A 17,946-nucleotide genomic window follows, 5' to 3' on the forward strand; every position below is an offset into this window, starting at 1 on the left:
AGCCTGGTCTGGTTTTACTCACACTGAAAAGATTAAAGCTTTCTAGAAAAACTGACAGCAACTGGATTTTCTGCCAGTTGGTGCTTAAACATATTGGATTAGATTTCCTACTGGGCTAGATTCACCGCTGAAACCTCCGATGGGCTGAATTCACTACTGGAAAGGGTAGGGACGCGACCTCCTGCCGATGGCCTGACCCATTTGCCTGGGTTGGGGCTCATAAAGCACGCAGAGCAGTGTTCTGTCAAGGTACCTCCCACAAAGAGGTAGCCTGTAGCTGAGTGGGTGCAAAAGTCGGTGATACTGTCCGGGAGACCTGCTGCAGTACGAGGCGGAGGAGCGACCTTAAAGGGATGCAAGACAGATTGTCCATGCGCCAAGGGACCTTTGACAAAAGTGAAGGGGGCCTGAATTGAAGACAATAATTGCAATACTAAGTCCTCTCCCTCCAATATTCTCCAAATCAGGCTGGCTGCTGGTTATATATGTAAACCTGTAAATACCTTGTTTAACCACCAGATGGCTCATCCCCTGGAGTCCCAAGGGACCCCACAATCCCTTGGGAGCACCGATACTTAAGGAGGCCTCACAGGCTGGAGAGGCACTCTGGAGACCTGTAATAAAAGACTAATGTCACACTTTACTTTGAGCTTACAGTATTTGGTCAGGCTCTTTATTCATACATAACGACTGGCGATGAGATACAGATGACGAACTCCACCGCAACAATGCAGAGAACAGTGGGCATCCGAGAGAAATTTTCGGAGGGAAATGGTTGGGAAACCTTCATGGAGCGACTCGAGCAATACTTCGTGGCCAACAAGCTGGAAGGAGAAGCAAACGCTGCCAAATGAAGGGAGATCCTCCTCACCGTTTGCGGGGCACCAACTTATGGCCTCATGAAAAATCTGCTTGCTCCAGCAAAACCCACAGAGAAATTGTATAATGATTTGTGCACACTGGTCCGGTAGCATCTAAACCCAAAGGAAAGCGTTCTGATGGCAAGGTACCGGTTCTACACGTACAAAAGGTCTGAAGGCCAGGAAGTGGCGAGCTATGTCACCGAACTAAGACATAGAAACATAGAAAATAGGTGCAGGAGTAGGCCATTCGGCCCTTCTAGCCTTCACCGCCATTCAATGAGTTCATGGCTGAACATGCAACTTCAGTACCCCATTCCTGCTTTCTCGCCATACCCCTCGATCCCCCTAGTAGTAAGGACTTCATCTAACTCCTTTTTGAATATATTTAGTGAATTGGCCTCAACAACATTCTGTGGTAGAGAATTCCACAGGTTCACCACTCTCTGGGTGAAGAAGTTTCTCCTCATCTCGGTCCTAAATGGCTTACCCCTTATCCTTAGACTGTGATCCCTGGTTCTGGACTTCCCCAACATTGGGAACATTCTTCCTGCATCTAACCTGTCTAAACCCATCAGAATTTTAAATGTTTCTATGAGGTCCCCTCTCATTCTTCTGAACTCCAATGAATACAAGCCCAGTTGATCCAGTCTTTCTTGATAGGTCAGTCCCGCCATCCCGGGAATCAGTCTGGTGAACCTTCGCTGCACTCCCTCAATAGCAAGAATGTCCTTCCTCAGGTTAGGAGACCAAAACTGTACACAATACTCCAGGTGTGGCCTCACCAAGGCCCTGTACAACTGTAGCAACACCTCCCTGCCCCTGTACTCAAATCCCCTCGCTATGAAGGCCAACATGCCATTTGCTTTCTTAACCGCCTGCTGTACCTGCATGCCAACCTTCAATGACTGATGTACCATGACACCCAGGTCTCGTTGCACCTCCCCTTTTCCTAATCTGTCACCATTCAGATAATAGTCTGTCTCTCTGTTTTTACCACCAAAGTGGATAACCTCACATTTATTCACATTATACTTCATCTGCCATGCATTTGCCCACTCATCTAACCTATCCAAGTCGCTCTGCAGCCTCATAGCATCCTCCTCGCAGCTCACACTGCCATCCAACTTAGTGTCATCCGCAAATTTGGAGATACTACATTTAATCCCCTCGTCTAAATCATTAATGTACATTGTAAACAGCTGGGGCCCCAGCACAGAACCTTGCGTTACCCCACTAGTCACTGACTGCCATTTTGAAAAGTCCCCATTTACTCCTACTCTTTGCTTCCTGTCTGACAACCAGTTCTCAATCCATGTAGCACACTACCCCCAATCCCATGTGCTTTAACTTTGCACATTAATCTCTCGTGTGGGACCTTGTCGAAAGCCTTCGGAAAGTCCAAATGTACCACATCAACTGGTTCTCCCTTGTCCACTCTACTGGAAACATCCTCAAAAAATTCCAGAAGATTTGTCAAGCATGATTTCCCTTTCACAAATCCATGCTGACTTGGACCTATCATGTCACCTCTTTCCAAATGTGCTGCTATGATATCCTTAATAATTGATTCCATCATTTTACCCACTACCGATGTCAGGCTGACCGGTCTATAATTCCCTGTTTTCTCTCTCCCTCCTTTTTTTAAAAGTGGGTTACATTGGCAACCCTCCAGTCAATAGGAACTGATCCAGAGTCAATGGGATGTTGGAAAATGACTGTCAATGCATCCACTATTTCCAAGGCCACCTCCTTAAGTACTCTGGGATGCAGTCCATCAGGCCCTGGGGATTTATCGGCCTTCAATCCCATCAATTTCCCCAACACAATTTCCCGACTAATAAGGATTTCCCTCAGTTCCTCCTCCTTACTAGACCCTCTGACCTCTTTTATATCCGGAAGGTTGTTTGTGTCCTCCTCAGTGAATACCGAACCAAAGTACTTGTTCAATTGGTCCGCCATTTCTTTGTTCCCCGTTATGACTTCCCCTGATTCTGACTGCAGGGGACCTACGTTTGTCTTTACTAACCTTTTTCTCTTTACATATCTATAGAAACTTTTGCAATCCGTCTTAATGTTCCCTGCAAGCTTCTTCTCGTACTCCATTTTCCCTGCCCTAATCAAACCCTTTGTCCTCCTCTGCTGAGTTCTAAATTTCTCCCAGTCCCCGGGTTCGCTGCTATTTCTGGCCAATTTGTATGCCACTTCCTTGGCTTTAATGCTATCCCTGATTTCCCTTGATAGCCACGGTTGAGCCACCTTCCCTTTTTTATTTTTATGCCAGACAGGAATGTACAATTGTTGTAGTTCATCCATGCGGTCTCTAAATTGCCCATCCACTGTCAACCCCTTAAGTATCATTCGCCAATCTATCCTAGCCAATTCATGCCTCATACCTTCAAAGTTACCCTTCTTTAAGTTCTGGACCATGGTCTCTGAATTAACTGTTTCATTCTCCATCCTAATGCAGAATTCCACCTTATTATGGTCACTCTTCCCCAAGGGGCCTCGCACAACGAGATTGCTAATTAATCCTCTCTCATTACACAACACCCAGTCTAAGATGGCCTCCCCCCTAGTTGGTTCCTCGACATATTGGTCTAAAAAACCATCCCTTATGCACTCCAGGAAATCCTCCTCCACCGTATTGCTTCCAGTTTGGTTAGCCCAATCTATGTTCATATTAAAGTCACCCATTATAACTGCTGCACCTTTATTGCATGCACCCCTAATTTCCTGTTTGATGCCCTCCCCAACATCACTACTACTGTTTGGAGGTCTGTACACAACTCCCACTAACGTTTTTTGCCCTTTGGTGTTCTGCAGCTCTACCCATATAGATTCCACATCATCCAAGCTAATGTCCTTCCTAACTATTGCATTAATTTCCTCCTTAACCAGCAATGCTACCCCACCTCCTTTTCCTTTTATTTTATCCTTCCTGAATGTTGAATACCCCTGGATGTTGAGTTCCCAGCCCTGATCATCCTGGACATTGTAAATTTGAAGGACATTTGAAGCACATGCTCAGGGACTTCTTTATACTTGGCATTGGCCATGAAGTGATACTTCACAAACTTTTGACTGTAGAGACCCCAACCTTGAGTAAAGCCATAGCGATAGCCCAGGCGTTCATTGCCACCAGTGACAATAACAAGCAAATCTCTCAGCACACGAGTGCTGCTACAAGTACTGTGAACAAAGTAATGTTGTTTTTGAATTGCAACATACAGGGCAGGCCTCACATGCCTGCAGCTGCACGTCGCAGATGTCTCAGAGATCACCATCAAGGGTGATGAATGCTAGGCCATTAACACCTTGTTGGCGCTGCGAGGGTGATCATCATTTCCATTCATGCCGCTTCAAAGGATACGTTTGCAAGGGCTGTGGAACAATGGGACATCTCCAACGTGAGCTGCAAACCTTGCTAATCCTGCAAACCACCATGTTGCAGAGGAGAACAGATCCACGGTGGATCACGATGAACCAGAGCCTCAGACCGAGGAGGCAGAGATATATGGGGTGCACACATTTACCACAAAATGTCCCCCCAATAATATTGAAGGTTGAATTAAATGGATTCCCGGTGTCAATGGAGCTGGACACGGGCGCGAGCCAATCCATTGTGATAAATTGTGGTTCAGCAAGGCCTCAAGGCCAGTCCTGACTCCCATTCGCACTAAACTGAGAACTTACACAAAGCAACTGATTCCTGTAATCGCAGTGCTACTGTAAAGGTCTCCTACGATGGAGCGGTGCACAACTTACCACTCTGGGTGGTACCGGGCGATGGCCCCCACGCTGCTTGGCAGGAGCTGGCTGGGGAAGATACGCTGGAACTGGGATGACGTCCAAGCACTCTCGTCCGTCGATGACACTTCGTGTGCCCAGGTCTTAAACAAGTTCCTCTCGCTGTTCGAACCAGGCATCGGGAAGTTCCAAGGAGCAAAAGTGCAGATCCACCTAATTCCCGGGGCACGACCCATCCATCACAAGGCGAGAGCAGTACCGTACATGATGAGAGGGTGGAGATCAATCTGGACCGGCTGCAACGAGAGGGCATCATTTCGCCGATCGAATTCAACGAGTGGGCCAGTCTGATTGTTCCAGTCCACAAGTTAGACGGCACCGTCAGAATCATTTCTCCCTGCAGGATCAATACCCACTACCAAATGCAGACGACCTTTTTGCGACGCTGGTGGGTGGAAAGATGTTCACGAAGCTGGACGTGACCTCGGCCTACATGACGCAGGAGCTGGAGGAATCATCGAAGGGCCTCACCTGCATCAACACACACAAAGGTCTCTTCATTTACAACAGATGCCCATTTGGGATTCGATCAGCCGCTGCGATATTCCAAAGAAACATGGAAAGCTTATTGAAGTCGGTCCCGTGCACCGTGGTCTTCCAGGATTACAGGTCGGGACACAGGTCGAGCATCTGCAGAACCTGGAGGGGGTTCTTAGTCGGCTTAACCGCATGGGGCTCAGGTTAAAACGCTCGAAGTGCATTTTCATGGTGCGTGAAGTGGAGTTCCTGGGGAGAAGAATCGCGGCGGACGGCATCAGGCCCACCGATTCGAAGATGGAGGCAATGAAGAACGCACCGAAGCCACAGAACGTGACGGAGCTGCGGTCGTTTCTAGGACTCCTGAACTACTTTGGTAACTTCTTACAGGGTCTCAGCACAATGTTAGAACCACTGCACGCCTTACTGTGTAAAGGAGACGAATGGGTATGGGGTAAAAGCAAAGAAAATGCCTTTGTAAAAGCTAGAAAACTGTTATGCTCAAACAAATTGCTTGTGTTGTATGATCGATGTAAGTGTTTGGTACTAGCATGTGATGCGTCATCATACGGTGTCGGGTGTATATTGCAACAAGCTAATGAATCTGGGAAATTGCAACTGGTTGCTTATGTATCCAGAAGTCTGTCCAAGGTTGCAAGGCCTATAGCATGATTGAAAAAGAAGCGTTAGTGTGTGTTTATGGGTTAAAGAAAATGCATCATTATCTGTTTGGGCTCAAATTTGAATTGGAAACTGACCATAAGCCACTGATATCCCTCTTTTCTGAAAGTAAGAGGATAAATTCGAATGCATCGGCCGGCATCCAGAGATTGTCCACATGCAACTACGCTGTCCGCCACAGGCCAGGCACAGAAAACTGCCAATGCTCTCCGTAGGCTACCATTGCCCACCACGAGGGTGGAAATGGCACAGCCCGCAGATTTAGTTATGGTAATGGAAGCATTCGAGAGTGAGCAATCACCCGTTACCGCCCGATAGATTAGAACCTGGACGAGCCAGGACCCCTTACTGTCCTTAGTAAAAAAAACTGTGTGCTTCACGCCAGCTGGTCCCACCCACGTCCCATTCGAAATGCAGGAAAAGATAAAGTCATACCAGTGGCGCAAAGATGGAATGTCTATATAGGCAGACTGCCTTCTGTGGGGTAATCAGGTTGTGGTACCCAAAAAGGGCAGGGACACGTTCATTAGTGACCTCCACAGTACCCACCCAGACATTGTAATGATGAAAGCGATAGCCAGATCCCACGTGTGGTGGCCTGGTATCGATGCGGACTTAGAGTCCTGCATGCACAAATGTAATACATGTTCACAGTTAAGAAATGCACCCAGGGAGGCGCCACTAACTTTATGGTCTTGGCCCTCCAAACCGTGGTCTCGGGTCAATGTCGACTATGCATGCCCGTTCTTGGGTAAAATGTTCCTAGTGGTTGTAGATGTGTACTCCAAATGGATTGAATGTGAGATAATGTCGGCAAGCACGTCCGCTGCCAGCACTGAAAGCCTGCGGGCCATGTTTGCCACGCACGGCCTGCCTGATGCCCTTGTGAGCGACAACGGGTCATGTTTCACCAGTGCCGAGTTCAAAGAGTTCATGACCCGCAATGGGATCCAACATGTTACATCTGCCCCGTTCAAACCAGCAACCAATGGTCAGGCAGAGAGAGTAGTGCAAACAATCAAGCAGAGCTTGAAGAGGGTAACTGAAGGCTCACTGCAGACTCGCCTATCCCGAGTCCTGCTTATTAACCGCATGAGACCCCATTCACTCACTGGAATTCCACCCGCTGAACTGCTCATGAAAAGGGTACTTAAGACAAGGCTCTCGTTAGTCCACCCTGATCTACACGAGCAGGCAGCTTCAACAAAGTGCATATCATGATAGCGCAAATGTGTCACGCGAAATTAAAATGAATGATCCTGAATTTGTGTTGAACTATGGACAAGGTCCCAAATGGCTTCCCGACACTGTCGTGGCCAAAGAGGGGAGTAGGGTGTTTTTGGTGAAACTTTCGAATGGACTCATCGACAGGAAACATTTGGACCAAACCAAACTCAGATTCACGGACTATCCAGAGCAACCCATATTAGACCCTACCTTTTTTGACCCCCCAACACACACACCAGTGGCAACCGACACAGCGGTTGACCACGAAGCAGAACCCATCACCCGCAGCAGTCCAGCAGGACTCACCGTATCAGGCAACCCAGCAAGGCCAGTTGAACAGCAGCCCAGCGAGGGCCCAACAAACGACTCACCAAAACCAGCATTTGCACCAAGACGATCAAGCAGAGAAAGAAAGGGCCTAGATCGACTCACCTTGTAAATAGTTACACTATTGATTGTGAGGGGGGGTGTTGTTATATATGTAAAGCTGTAAATACCTTATTTAACCACCAGAGGACTCATCCCCTGGAGTCCCAAGGGATCCCACAATCCCTTGGGAGCATCTGTACTTAAGGAGGCCTCATGGCTGGAGAGGCACTCTGGAGACCTGTAATAAAAGACCAAGGTCACACTTTACTTTGAGCTCACAGTATCTGGTCAGACTCTTTATTCATACATAACACTGCTGATGCCCCAGGGCCCATTCTCCCACTGGCATTTAAATATCGTGAAACAGGCAAGAATTGGACAGCCAAGATTCTTGTGACGGGGGGGGGGAAGTGGAAGAAAATCCATGGCAACACTAACAGAGGTGGAGATGCAGTGATAAGCGTTCCTGCCTGACGTACCTATTTTTTTGCCATGGTCGTGCATGATTTTGTTGGGAAATTTATCTCACAACCTGCACAGAGTAGGCTGGCTACTCTCAAAAGAAATGTTCAGATTATTGACTGAGGGAACAGGGTGATATCGTAGTTAGCACACTATCTTTGCATCTCAAGGGGCTGGTTTTGTACGTCACTGGACTGGTAAGATGAAAGGATCCTCTGTCTGCGAATTGAATCCCGGCAGTACCAGTGCGTGTGAGTGTTGCTGACACAGCTGAAAACTTCCTCAAATTGAACATGAATCGACAATCACACACAAGAGGATTAATTAGCAATCTCGTTGTGTGAGGCCCCTTGGGGAAGAGTGACCATAATATGGTGGAATTCTGCATTAGGATGGAGAATGAAACAGTTAATTCAGAGACCATGGTCCAGAACTTAAAGAAGGGTAACTTTGAAGGTATGAGGCGTGAATTGGCTAGGATAGATTGGCGAATGATACTGAAGGGGTTGACTGTGGATGGGCAGTGGCAGACATTTAGAGACCGCATGGATGAACTACAACAATTGTACATTCCTGTCTGGCGTAAAAATAAAAAAGGGAAGGTGGCTCAACCGTGGCTATCAAGGAAAATCAGGGATAGCATTAAAGCCAAGGAAGTGGCATACAAATTGGCCAGAAATAGCAGCGAACCCGGGGACTGGGAGAAATTTAGAACTCAGCAGAGGAGGACAAAGGGTTTGATTAGGGCAGGGAAAATGGAGTACGAGAAGAAGCTTGCAGGGAACATTAAGACGGATTGCAAAAGTTTCTATAGATATGTAAAGAGAAAAAGGTTAGTAAAGACAAACGTAGGTCCCCTGCAGTCAGAATCAGGGGAAGTCATAACGGGGAACAAAGAAATGGCAGACCAATTGAACAAGTACTTTGGTTCGGTATTTACTGAGGAGGACACAAACAACCTTCCGGATATAAAAGGGGTCGGAGGGTCTAGTAAGGAGGAGGAACTGAGGGAAATCCTTATTAGTCGGGAAATTGTGTTGGGGAAATTGATGGGATTGAAGGCCGATAAATCCCCAGGGCCTGATGGACTGCATCCCAGAGTACTTAAGGAGGTGGCCTTGGAAATAGTGGATGCATTGACAGTCATTTTCCAACATCCCATTGACTCTGGATCAGTTCCTATTGACTGGAGGGTTGCCAATGTAACCCACTTTTTAAAAAAGGAGGGAGAGAGAAAACAGGGAATTATAGACCGGTCAGCCTGACATCGGTAGTGGGTAAAATGATGGAATCAATTATTAAGGATGTCATAGCAGTGCATTTGGAAAGAGGTAATATGATAGGTCCAAGTCAGCATGGATTTGTGAAAGGGAAATCATGCTTGACAAATCTTCTGGAATTTTTTGAGGATGTTTCCAGTCGAGTGGACAAGGAAGAACCAGTTGATGTGGTATATTTGGACTTTCAGAAGGCTTTCGACAAGGTCCCACACAAGAGATTAATGTGCAAAGTTAAAGCACATGGGATTGGGGGTAGTGTGCTGACATGGATTGAGAACTGGTTGTCAGACAGGAAGTAAAGAGTAGGAGTAAATGGGGACTTTTCAGAATGGCAGGCAGTGACTAGTGGGGTACCGCAAGGTTCTGTGCTGGGGCCCCAGCTGTTTACACTGTACATTAATGATTTAGACGAGGGGATTAAATGTAGTATCTCCAAATTTGCGGATGACATTAAGTTGGGTGGCAGTGTGAGCTGCGAGGAGGATGCTATGAGGCTGCAGAGCGACTTGGATAGATTAGGTGAGTGGGCAAATGCATGGCAGATGAAGTATAATGTGGATAAATGTGAGGTTATCCACTTTGGTGGTAAAAACAGAGAGACAGACTATTATCTGAATGGTGACAGATTAGGAAAATGGGAGATGCAAAGAGACCTGGGTGTCATGGTACATCAGTCATTGAAGGTTGGCATGCAGGTACAGCAGGCGGTTAAGAAAGCAAATGGCATGTTGGCCTTCATAGCGAGGGGATTTGAGTACAGGGGCAGGGAGGTGTTGTTACAATTGTACAGGGCCTTGGTGAGGCCACACCTGGAGTATTGTGTACAGTTTTGGTCTCCTAACCTGAGGAAGGACATTCTTGCTATTGAGGGAGTGCAGCGAAGGTTCACCAGACTGATTCCCGGGATGGCGGGACTGACCTATCAAGAAAGACTGGATCAACTGGGCTTGTATTCACTGGAGTTCAGAAGAATGAGAGGGGACCTCATAAAAACATTTAAAATTCTGACGGGGTTAGATAGGTTAGATGCAGGAAGAATGTTCCCAATGTTGGGGAAGTCCAGAACCAGGGGACACAGTCTAAGGATAAGGGGGAAGCCATTTCGGACTGAGATGAGGAGGAATTTCTTCACCCAGAGAGTGGTGAACCTGTGGAATTCTCTACCACAGAAAGTTGTTGAGGCCAATTCACTAAATATATTCAAAAAGGAGTTAGATGAAGTCCTTACTACTAGGGGAATCAAGGGGTATGGTGAGAAAGCAGGAATGGGGTACTGAAGTTGCATGTTCAGCCATGAACTCATTGAATGGCGGTGCAGGCTCGAAGGGCCGAATGGCCTACTCCTGCACCTATTTTCTATGTTTCTATGTTTCTATAACGACCATTTATCAGAGGAAAAGAAAAAGCCCACACTGGTTCAGCGGGGGTGATCTTGTGACGTCGGGAACAGAAATCACTTTACACTGTATCCAAGCTGTGTTACGCTTTGACCTGGGAGTGCTTGATGCTAATGTTGGGTAATATTGGATCGTGTTTCATTCCTAAGTGTTGACATTTCTAGTCTTGGTTAGCTCATAGCGCTCAAGTTTTGGACACCCGCTAGAACAGCGCACATTGGAGAGACCCGGCTAATTTATAGAACAAAAATTGCACCAAATACTTACCTCGCAATTCTCCGATAGCTGTAGGCCCATTTCCACCTCGGCGCGGCACAGCAAGAGCAGCTGGGGGCGGAGCTACAGCCCATGCCAAAAATACTGATGGCAGCTGCGCGCATGCACAGTGCAGGCTGCGCGCGGGTACAGTAGCTCCCGGCCCTCCCAGCACGTCCTGTCTCAGGGGCGATGACCCTATCCCAGGCCAAGGGGGACGTCGTCCCTATCCCGGGCCGAGTGGCCTGATGCATCTTACCTCGGCAGCGACCCCGCCCGAAGTTCTCCTGGGAGCCCAGCGGCGGAATTCTCGGCGGCGGGGCCCGCCAGCCCGGCCTCTCGCTAGGGTCAGGCCCTGCCCTAAGTCCCCCGAAGTCCCTGTTGAAGCCAGCGCGTCATCGGCGGGGTCCGTGGCCTCTCACTGGGGGCGGGCCCCGCCCGAAGAGTCGGCAGCGGCCGACTTCGGCGGTGGCGGCGGGGCCCGCCCGTCCCGTATCTCGCTGGGGGCGCACACCGCCCAAAGAGTCGTCTGCGTCGCCGACCCGGCATTGGCTGCATGTGGACCCCGCTCGAAGTCCTTGGCGGGGCCCAGCTTCGTCATCTTCTTCTTCCCCCCCCATCTTCTTCTCCCCCCCCTCTCTTCTCCCCCCCCATCTTCTTCTCTCCCCCCGTTCATCTTCTTCCCCCCCCCCATCTTATTCTCCTCCCCCCCTCTTCTCCCCCGCCCCCCACCTCTCTTCTCCCCGGTGCTGCAGTAGGTGAGTAGAAATAATTTTTTATTTATTGAGTGATTTTTTAAATTTATTTTTAATTGTTTTATTTTTTTTGATTGATTTATTGGTTTATTTATTGATTTATTTATCATTTTTATTGATGATAGCTCTTTATTTGTAAAAGTGAAGTGTTTAATGTTTGTAAACCCCCCTTCCCCGCCCCCCCCCCATATCTCTCGTTCCCTACGCCTGATTTCTAAGTGTAGGCAAGGTTTTTCTGAGCGTACAAAAACTACACTTACTCCATTCTAAGTTAGTTTGGAGTAAGTTTTCGCTGCCTAAACTTGCAAAACAGGCGTAAGTGGCTGGACATGCCCCCTTTTGAAAAAAAAATCTGTTCTAAAATGGAACTATTCTAACTCACTAGAACTGGAGCAAAATAAATGCCGAGAATTAAATTTCTAAGATGCTCCATTCTAAACTAGTTGCTCCAAAAAAAAGGAGCAACTCAGTCCGAAACTTGAGCCAATAAATTCACCTAAAATGTAAAGTTTAAAATAAAAACTAACTAGATATAGACCGAACCACTGATATGAACAGAATAAGGATCACTCACAATATTTCAGCAAATAATTGCACTGTCTGTAGTCTTTCATGCTAAATATACAAGGCCAAAGCAGACACTTTTCAACACTAAATTGTTCTGGCAAAACACTTGTGACATGTCGATGCACAGCAAGTAAAGATTAGCAAATCAAATTAATTCAGAGCATGCGTGGAGAATAGGACTACTAGAAGACGTCAAGAATTCTACCAAAGTTATTTTGTGTTTCAATCACCAAAACAATATCCAGAAGCATCTCCCGATCAGTCTTTTCCCGTGTAGAAATTAGGTCTTTGTGATGACATTTCAGACAAGAGCTCTGTGTTACCACAGAAACACACTGTATCATGGCAACAGCCACCATCCACCGTGATCTGTCTACATACAATCTGAGTAAAATAACTATACGGCCATTCAGCATTCCCATCCCACTTCATCTCATTTAGTCACTGTTGGATCAGGGAATATCTTCAATAAGAGAACTGCAGCACCCGATTCGATAATAACAGCAACAATATCCTACAGAAAGGTAGCAAGGGCAGAGGACATTGGCTTTGTCATAAACTAGTGTACAGAAGGGACAGGAAATGCTGAATACAGCGAGGATGGAATACAGCAGTGAATCCTGCTTCAAAAGGGCATTGATGCATTGGAGAGGGCCCAAAGAGTGGCAAAGACGATTCCAGGACATAAGGCTCTAATTTATGAGTGACGTACAGAATTTTAACATATTTACTAGAGAAAAGATTGAGCAGGGTACAATCTAAGTTGTTAAACTGCTGAGAGGCAGGAATAATGTAGGTGTAAGCAGGCTATTTGACTTGAGCTGTAAAGACAGAACTCGAGGACACAGGTTTAAAATGACCAAAGTTTAAGTAAGATGGGAAGAAACTTTTTCCCCACAGAATAGTGGATATGTGCAATGGGAAATTGAGGCTGTGACAATTAATTAATTTAAAACAAAGCTGGAAAAATATCTGCTGGATAATGTGATTGGAAGTTATAGGGAAAGCTATAGATTGAGATGATCAAATACCTAATGGGATTCAATGGTTCCTGTAATGATGGGGCAAGGGGCTGCAATGTTATCCGTAAAACAGAAGGCTGGGTTTGAATAGTGGAAAGGTGAAAGTAGATGAACATTTGGGCCTGGAAAATTCCTTGGGTTCAGCTCACTCACCGTCAGTGCAGTGTTGCAGCACCCTCGCCCAAAGCTCCCGTTCTAAGTTCCAGGATGTATAGCAATGGTCGCCCAGACACAAGCTGATCTGTCCTTACAAGTCAAAATTCACTGCATTTTTTGTTTTTTTAAAACTCCTCAGCTCCCAATAGAGCAACTCCAACTAGAGAAAGTAATTGATCATTTCTGGGATCAATTAACTTACACTAGTGAGGGTTTGAAGCTTTTAGAAGTCCCCAAATAGTCTCATGCAAGGTTTCAACTGGGTACAGTTCCACTGAGACACTTCAAGGGTGTAAAGGGAGGAATTTCCTCGGAAGCCCTCTATACTACCTACACTCTTGCTGTAGGGGAACATGTGTAAGCTCTGCCCACAGCCTGATTCCAGAGTGGGATTTAAAGGTCTGGTCCAAAAGAGGCAGAACCCAGGCAGCTCCGGGATCAGGCCCACATTCTGCCCTCCCGTCCCCTCTTGTGTAACTGTGACATACCCTCTCCAGCTCCAGGAATTTTGTGCCCTGAAATTTTGCTTGATTGGCTTTGAGGATTCGGAAGTATTTATCCAGAATTTTCTTTGAGGAGACTGAATGGGTAGCGCAGTGTCCATGTAAGGGCAAAATGGATACAGCCCGTTGACGGAGTTGGCTTGATAGGTCAAATGGCATTTTCTTATGTCATTCTTTCTTATGTTCTTATCTTACTGATGTCATGTGATGCTGGAGAATGTCAAGTGTGCCACACAGTAAGGGGAGGGTGCTGTACTGAGATACTCGTCAAATCTTTAGCACTGTTCAAATCTCTTGTCTGTAATGTTTTGTTGAGGCTATGTGCATCTGAGTGTTGTGCGGAGTCTGCTCTGAGACTGAGGGGGAGAAATTGGCCTGGTTTGCACCTGCTGGGGGCGATAATGGGGCGCTGAGGGGTTACCGACCGGACGTGACGAATTCACTGATGCTCACGAACTCCCCTGGCAGTTTTGCGCTGGTTCCAACACTTACCGCCTCGCTCTCTTGTGTCCAGTTGATCTTGATGTCATCCGGTGTGGAGCACCCCATTAGCTCCTGCCTCGGATGTGATATTCGCTCCCGTTCCCTGCAGCATCGCCGGGCGTCAACAACGGCAGCTACAGGAGGCGTTGTCACCTCGGCTGGCCCCTTGGAGAACGCGACTAAAAGGCAGTGGTGGTCAGGTAGGGCAAAATGTATTTCTCTCTCCAGTCTGGTGCCTCCTGATTTGGTTTGACTCCACGATTCCTCAGCCCTGCACTCTCTTAAGAGTGCTTTGGGCTGTTATGCACGTAGCGCAGTTCCCATGGCCCCACAGAGATAGGATGAATATTGAATCACACCAACACTGGCCCTTCCCTTTAAGCGAGGGCAGGGGCCTCCTGTAATGTCCTTACTCAATGGCACAAAACCCACACGAGGCACATTCTATGGACAAGGTCACTCTACCTGAACCTTTATTCACAGGACCATGACGTGATGACCCTGTGTGGGACCTCCCTTTATATACCTCGATGACCAGGTAAGGAGTGTCTCCCACAAGTTCACCACCTGTGGTCAAGGTGTGCATTGCTTAAGTATATACAGTATTGTAGTGGTGTTACATAGAGGTTGCATACATGACATCACCTCCCCCCAAAATCTTATTGGGATCATAGGTTAAGTCTTTCAGGTGGTCTACACTCCCTCGTGGAGCGCCGCAGTTGGGGCTCTGGTTGTTGAGCCTTGGCGTGAGTGCCTGTCACCTGTGGTGATTCCGGCCTGTCCGGGCTGACCGCAGGGACTGTGCATGCTGCTGAATGTTCTTGTTGCTCGTTCACTGGCGATAGTGTGAGCACCAGCTCATGATCTTCCTCGGGTTCCTCAGTGTCTATGCTGAACCTTTTTTTTACTTGGTCCAGATGCTTACGGCATATCTGCCCATTGTTAAGTTTAACCACGATGACCCTGTTCCCCTCTTTGTCTATTACAGTACCCTCAAGCCATTTGGTCCCCACGGCATGATTGAGGACAAATACGGGGTCATTTATTTCTATACATCTCCCCCTTGAATTTCGGTCATGGAACTCGTTTTGGAACTGGCGCTTGCCCTCAACTATGTCGGTCAAGACTGGGTGAATGAGGGACAACTGAGTTTTGAGTGTTCATTTCATAAGTAGCTCAGTGGGCGGGACCCCTGTGAGCGAGTGCGGTCAGGACCTATAGGCCAGCAGGAGGCGCGATAGGCGGCATTAAAGGGAGGGTACTTGAATCCTGAGCATGCCTTGTTTAATGATTTGGACCGCACGTTCCGCCTGGCCATTGGAGGCCGGCTTGAACGGTGCTGTCCTGACATGGTTGATGCCATTGCCCAACATGAACTCCCGGAATTCGTAGCTTGTGAAACATAGGCCATTATCGCTAACAAGGATGTCCGGCAAGCCGCGGGTTGCAAAGACCGCACATAGACTCTCCACAGTGATGGATGTCATGCACAAATTCAAAATGATGCACTTGATCCATTTCAAGCACGCATTTACCACAATGAGAAACATTTTTCACATGAACGGGCCCGCGTAGTCTTCATGGCCAGGGCCACGGGCTGAGCGAGGCCTCCCTGGGGCCTTACCCAGCTGGGCACACTTCGTGCACCTGCGAACACAGTGTTCCAGGTCTGAATCAATTCCCAGCCACCAAACATGTGACCGGGCAGTGGCCTTCATCAGAACGATGCCTGGATGCTCGCTGTGGAGTTCCCTGATGAATGCCTCCCTGCCCCTCTGGGGCATGACTACCCGGCTGCCCCATAGTAGGCAGTCAGCTTGGATGGAGAGCTCATCCATCCGCCTGTGAAACAGTCTGACCTCCTCAGGGCATGCTCCGTGTGCGGGCGCCCAATCCCCAGTCAGGACACATTTCTTAATCAGAAATAGGAGGGGATCTCTGTTTAAACTGATTTTGATCTGGCGGGCTGTGATGGGGGAGCCTGCGCTGTCAAAGGCATCAACAGCCATGACCATCTCAGCGCTTTGTTCCGCTGCCCCCTCGGTGGTGGCCAGTGGAAGCCTGCTGAGTGCGTCAGCGCAATTTTCGGTGCCAGGCCGGTGCCGGATGGAGTAGTCATAAGCAGCCAGCGTGAGAGCCCATCGCTGTATGCGGGCTGACGAATTGGCATTGACAGCCTTGCTGTCTGATAACAGGGATGTTAATGACTTATGGGACCGTTTCTAATTCGAACCTTCTGCCAAAAAGGTACTGATGCATTTTTTTTACACCATAGACACATGCGAGTGCCTCCTTCTCAACCATCCCATATCCCCGTTCTGCTTGAGAGAGCGACCTGGAAGCATAAGGCACAGCTTGTAGTTGGCCCTCAGCATTACTCTGCTGCAACACGCACCCAACCCCATAGGACGATGCATCACATGTCAGAACCAATTTCTTACAGGGGTCGTTCAGGGTCAATAACTTATTTGAACAAAGTAGGTTCCGCGCCCGATTGAAAGCCCATTCTTGACAGTACCCCCAAAACTAATCACAATCCTTACGCAGGAGTACGTGAAGCGGCTCCAACAATGTGCTTAAGTTCGGCAGAAAGTTCCCGAAATAGTTCAAGAGTCCCAGAAATGAACGCAACTCCGATGTGTTGCCAGGCCTGGGTGCTCGTCGAATCGCCTCTGATTTGGATTTGGTGGGCCGAATCCCATCTGCAGTAACCCTCCTGCCCAGGAACTCAACCTCAGGAGCCAAAAACACATACTTGGACTTCTTTAGTCGCAGGTCTACCCGGTCCAGTCGGTGTAGCACCTCCTCCAGGTTGTGGAGGCATTCCTCGGTTTCTCAACCCGTGATGAGGATGTCATCCTGCAATACGATCGTTCCAGGAATGGATTTAAGCAGGCTTTCCATGTTTCTTTGAAAAATCGCGGCCGCTGATCAAATGCCAAACGGGCACCTGTTGTAAACGAACAACGTAGTGATGGTGGTCAGTAGTTTAGACTCGTCGGCCAGTTCTTCGGTCATGTAGGCTGAAGTGAGATCCAACTTGGTAAACAGCTTGCCGCCTGCCAGCGTGGCGAAAAGATCCTCCGCTCTCGGGAGCGGGTATTGGTCTTGTAGGGACACCCGATTGATCGTGGCCTTGTAGTCGCCACAGATCCTGACAGAACCATCCGCTTTTAGGATGGGAACGATGGGGCTCGCCCAGTCGCTGAATTCAATGGGCAAGATGATACCCTCTCTCAGCAAACGGTTCAATTCGCTATCAATTTTCTCCCGCATCACATACGGCACCACTCTGGCTTTGTGGTGCACTGGTCTGGCATCCGGGGTAATGCGTATCACTACTTTGGTACCTTTGAATAGTGAATCAAATTGTTGTCGGACTTGTGAGCACGAACTTCGCTCCACAGACGACATTGCGTGCACATCCCCCCATTTCCAGTTCATCTCAGCTAACCAGCTCCATCCCAACAGTGCGGGACCATTGCCCGGGACAATCCAGAGCGGCAGCCGGTTCAATGATCCATTGTGTGTGACCGCCAACATAGCACTGCCTAGTACTGGAATGATTTCTTTGGTATACATCCGTAGTTGTGTCTCAATGCGTTCTAGTTTGGGTCTACTGGCTTTGAGTGGCCATAGCTT

At 48.0% G+C, this 17,946-nt stretch overlaps 1 protein-coding gene across 1 annotated transcript in view; it reads right to left on the bottom strand.

Moving 5' to 3' along the window:
* LOC139278740 (matrix metalloproteinase-15-like) overlaps window positions 1–17,946 on the bottom strand; it is a 92,825-nt gene that overhangs the window by 20,481 nt on the left and 54,398 nt on the right. The gene's annotated exons all lie outside the window — the stretch shown is intronic.

This window comes from Pristiophorus japonicus, chromosome 13 (assembly GCF_044704955.1).
Source record: "Pristiophorus japonicus isolate sPriJap1 chromosome 13, sPriJap1.hap1, whole genome shotgun sequence".
Classification (NCBI taxonomy): Eukaryota; Metazoa; Chordata; class Chondrichthyes; family Pristiophoridae; genus Pristiophorus; species Pristiophorus japonicus.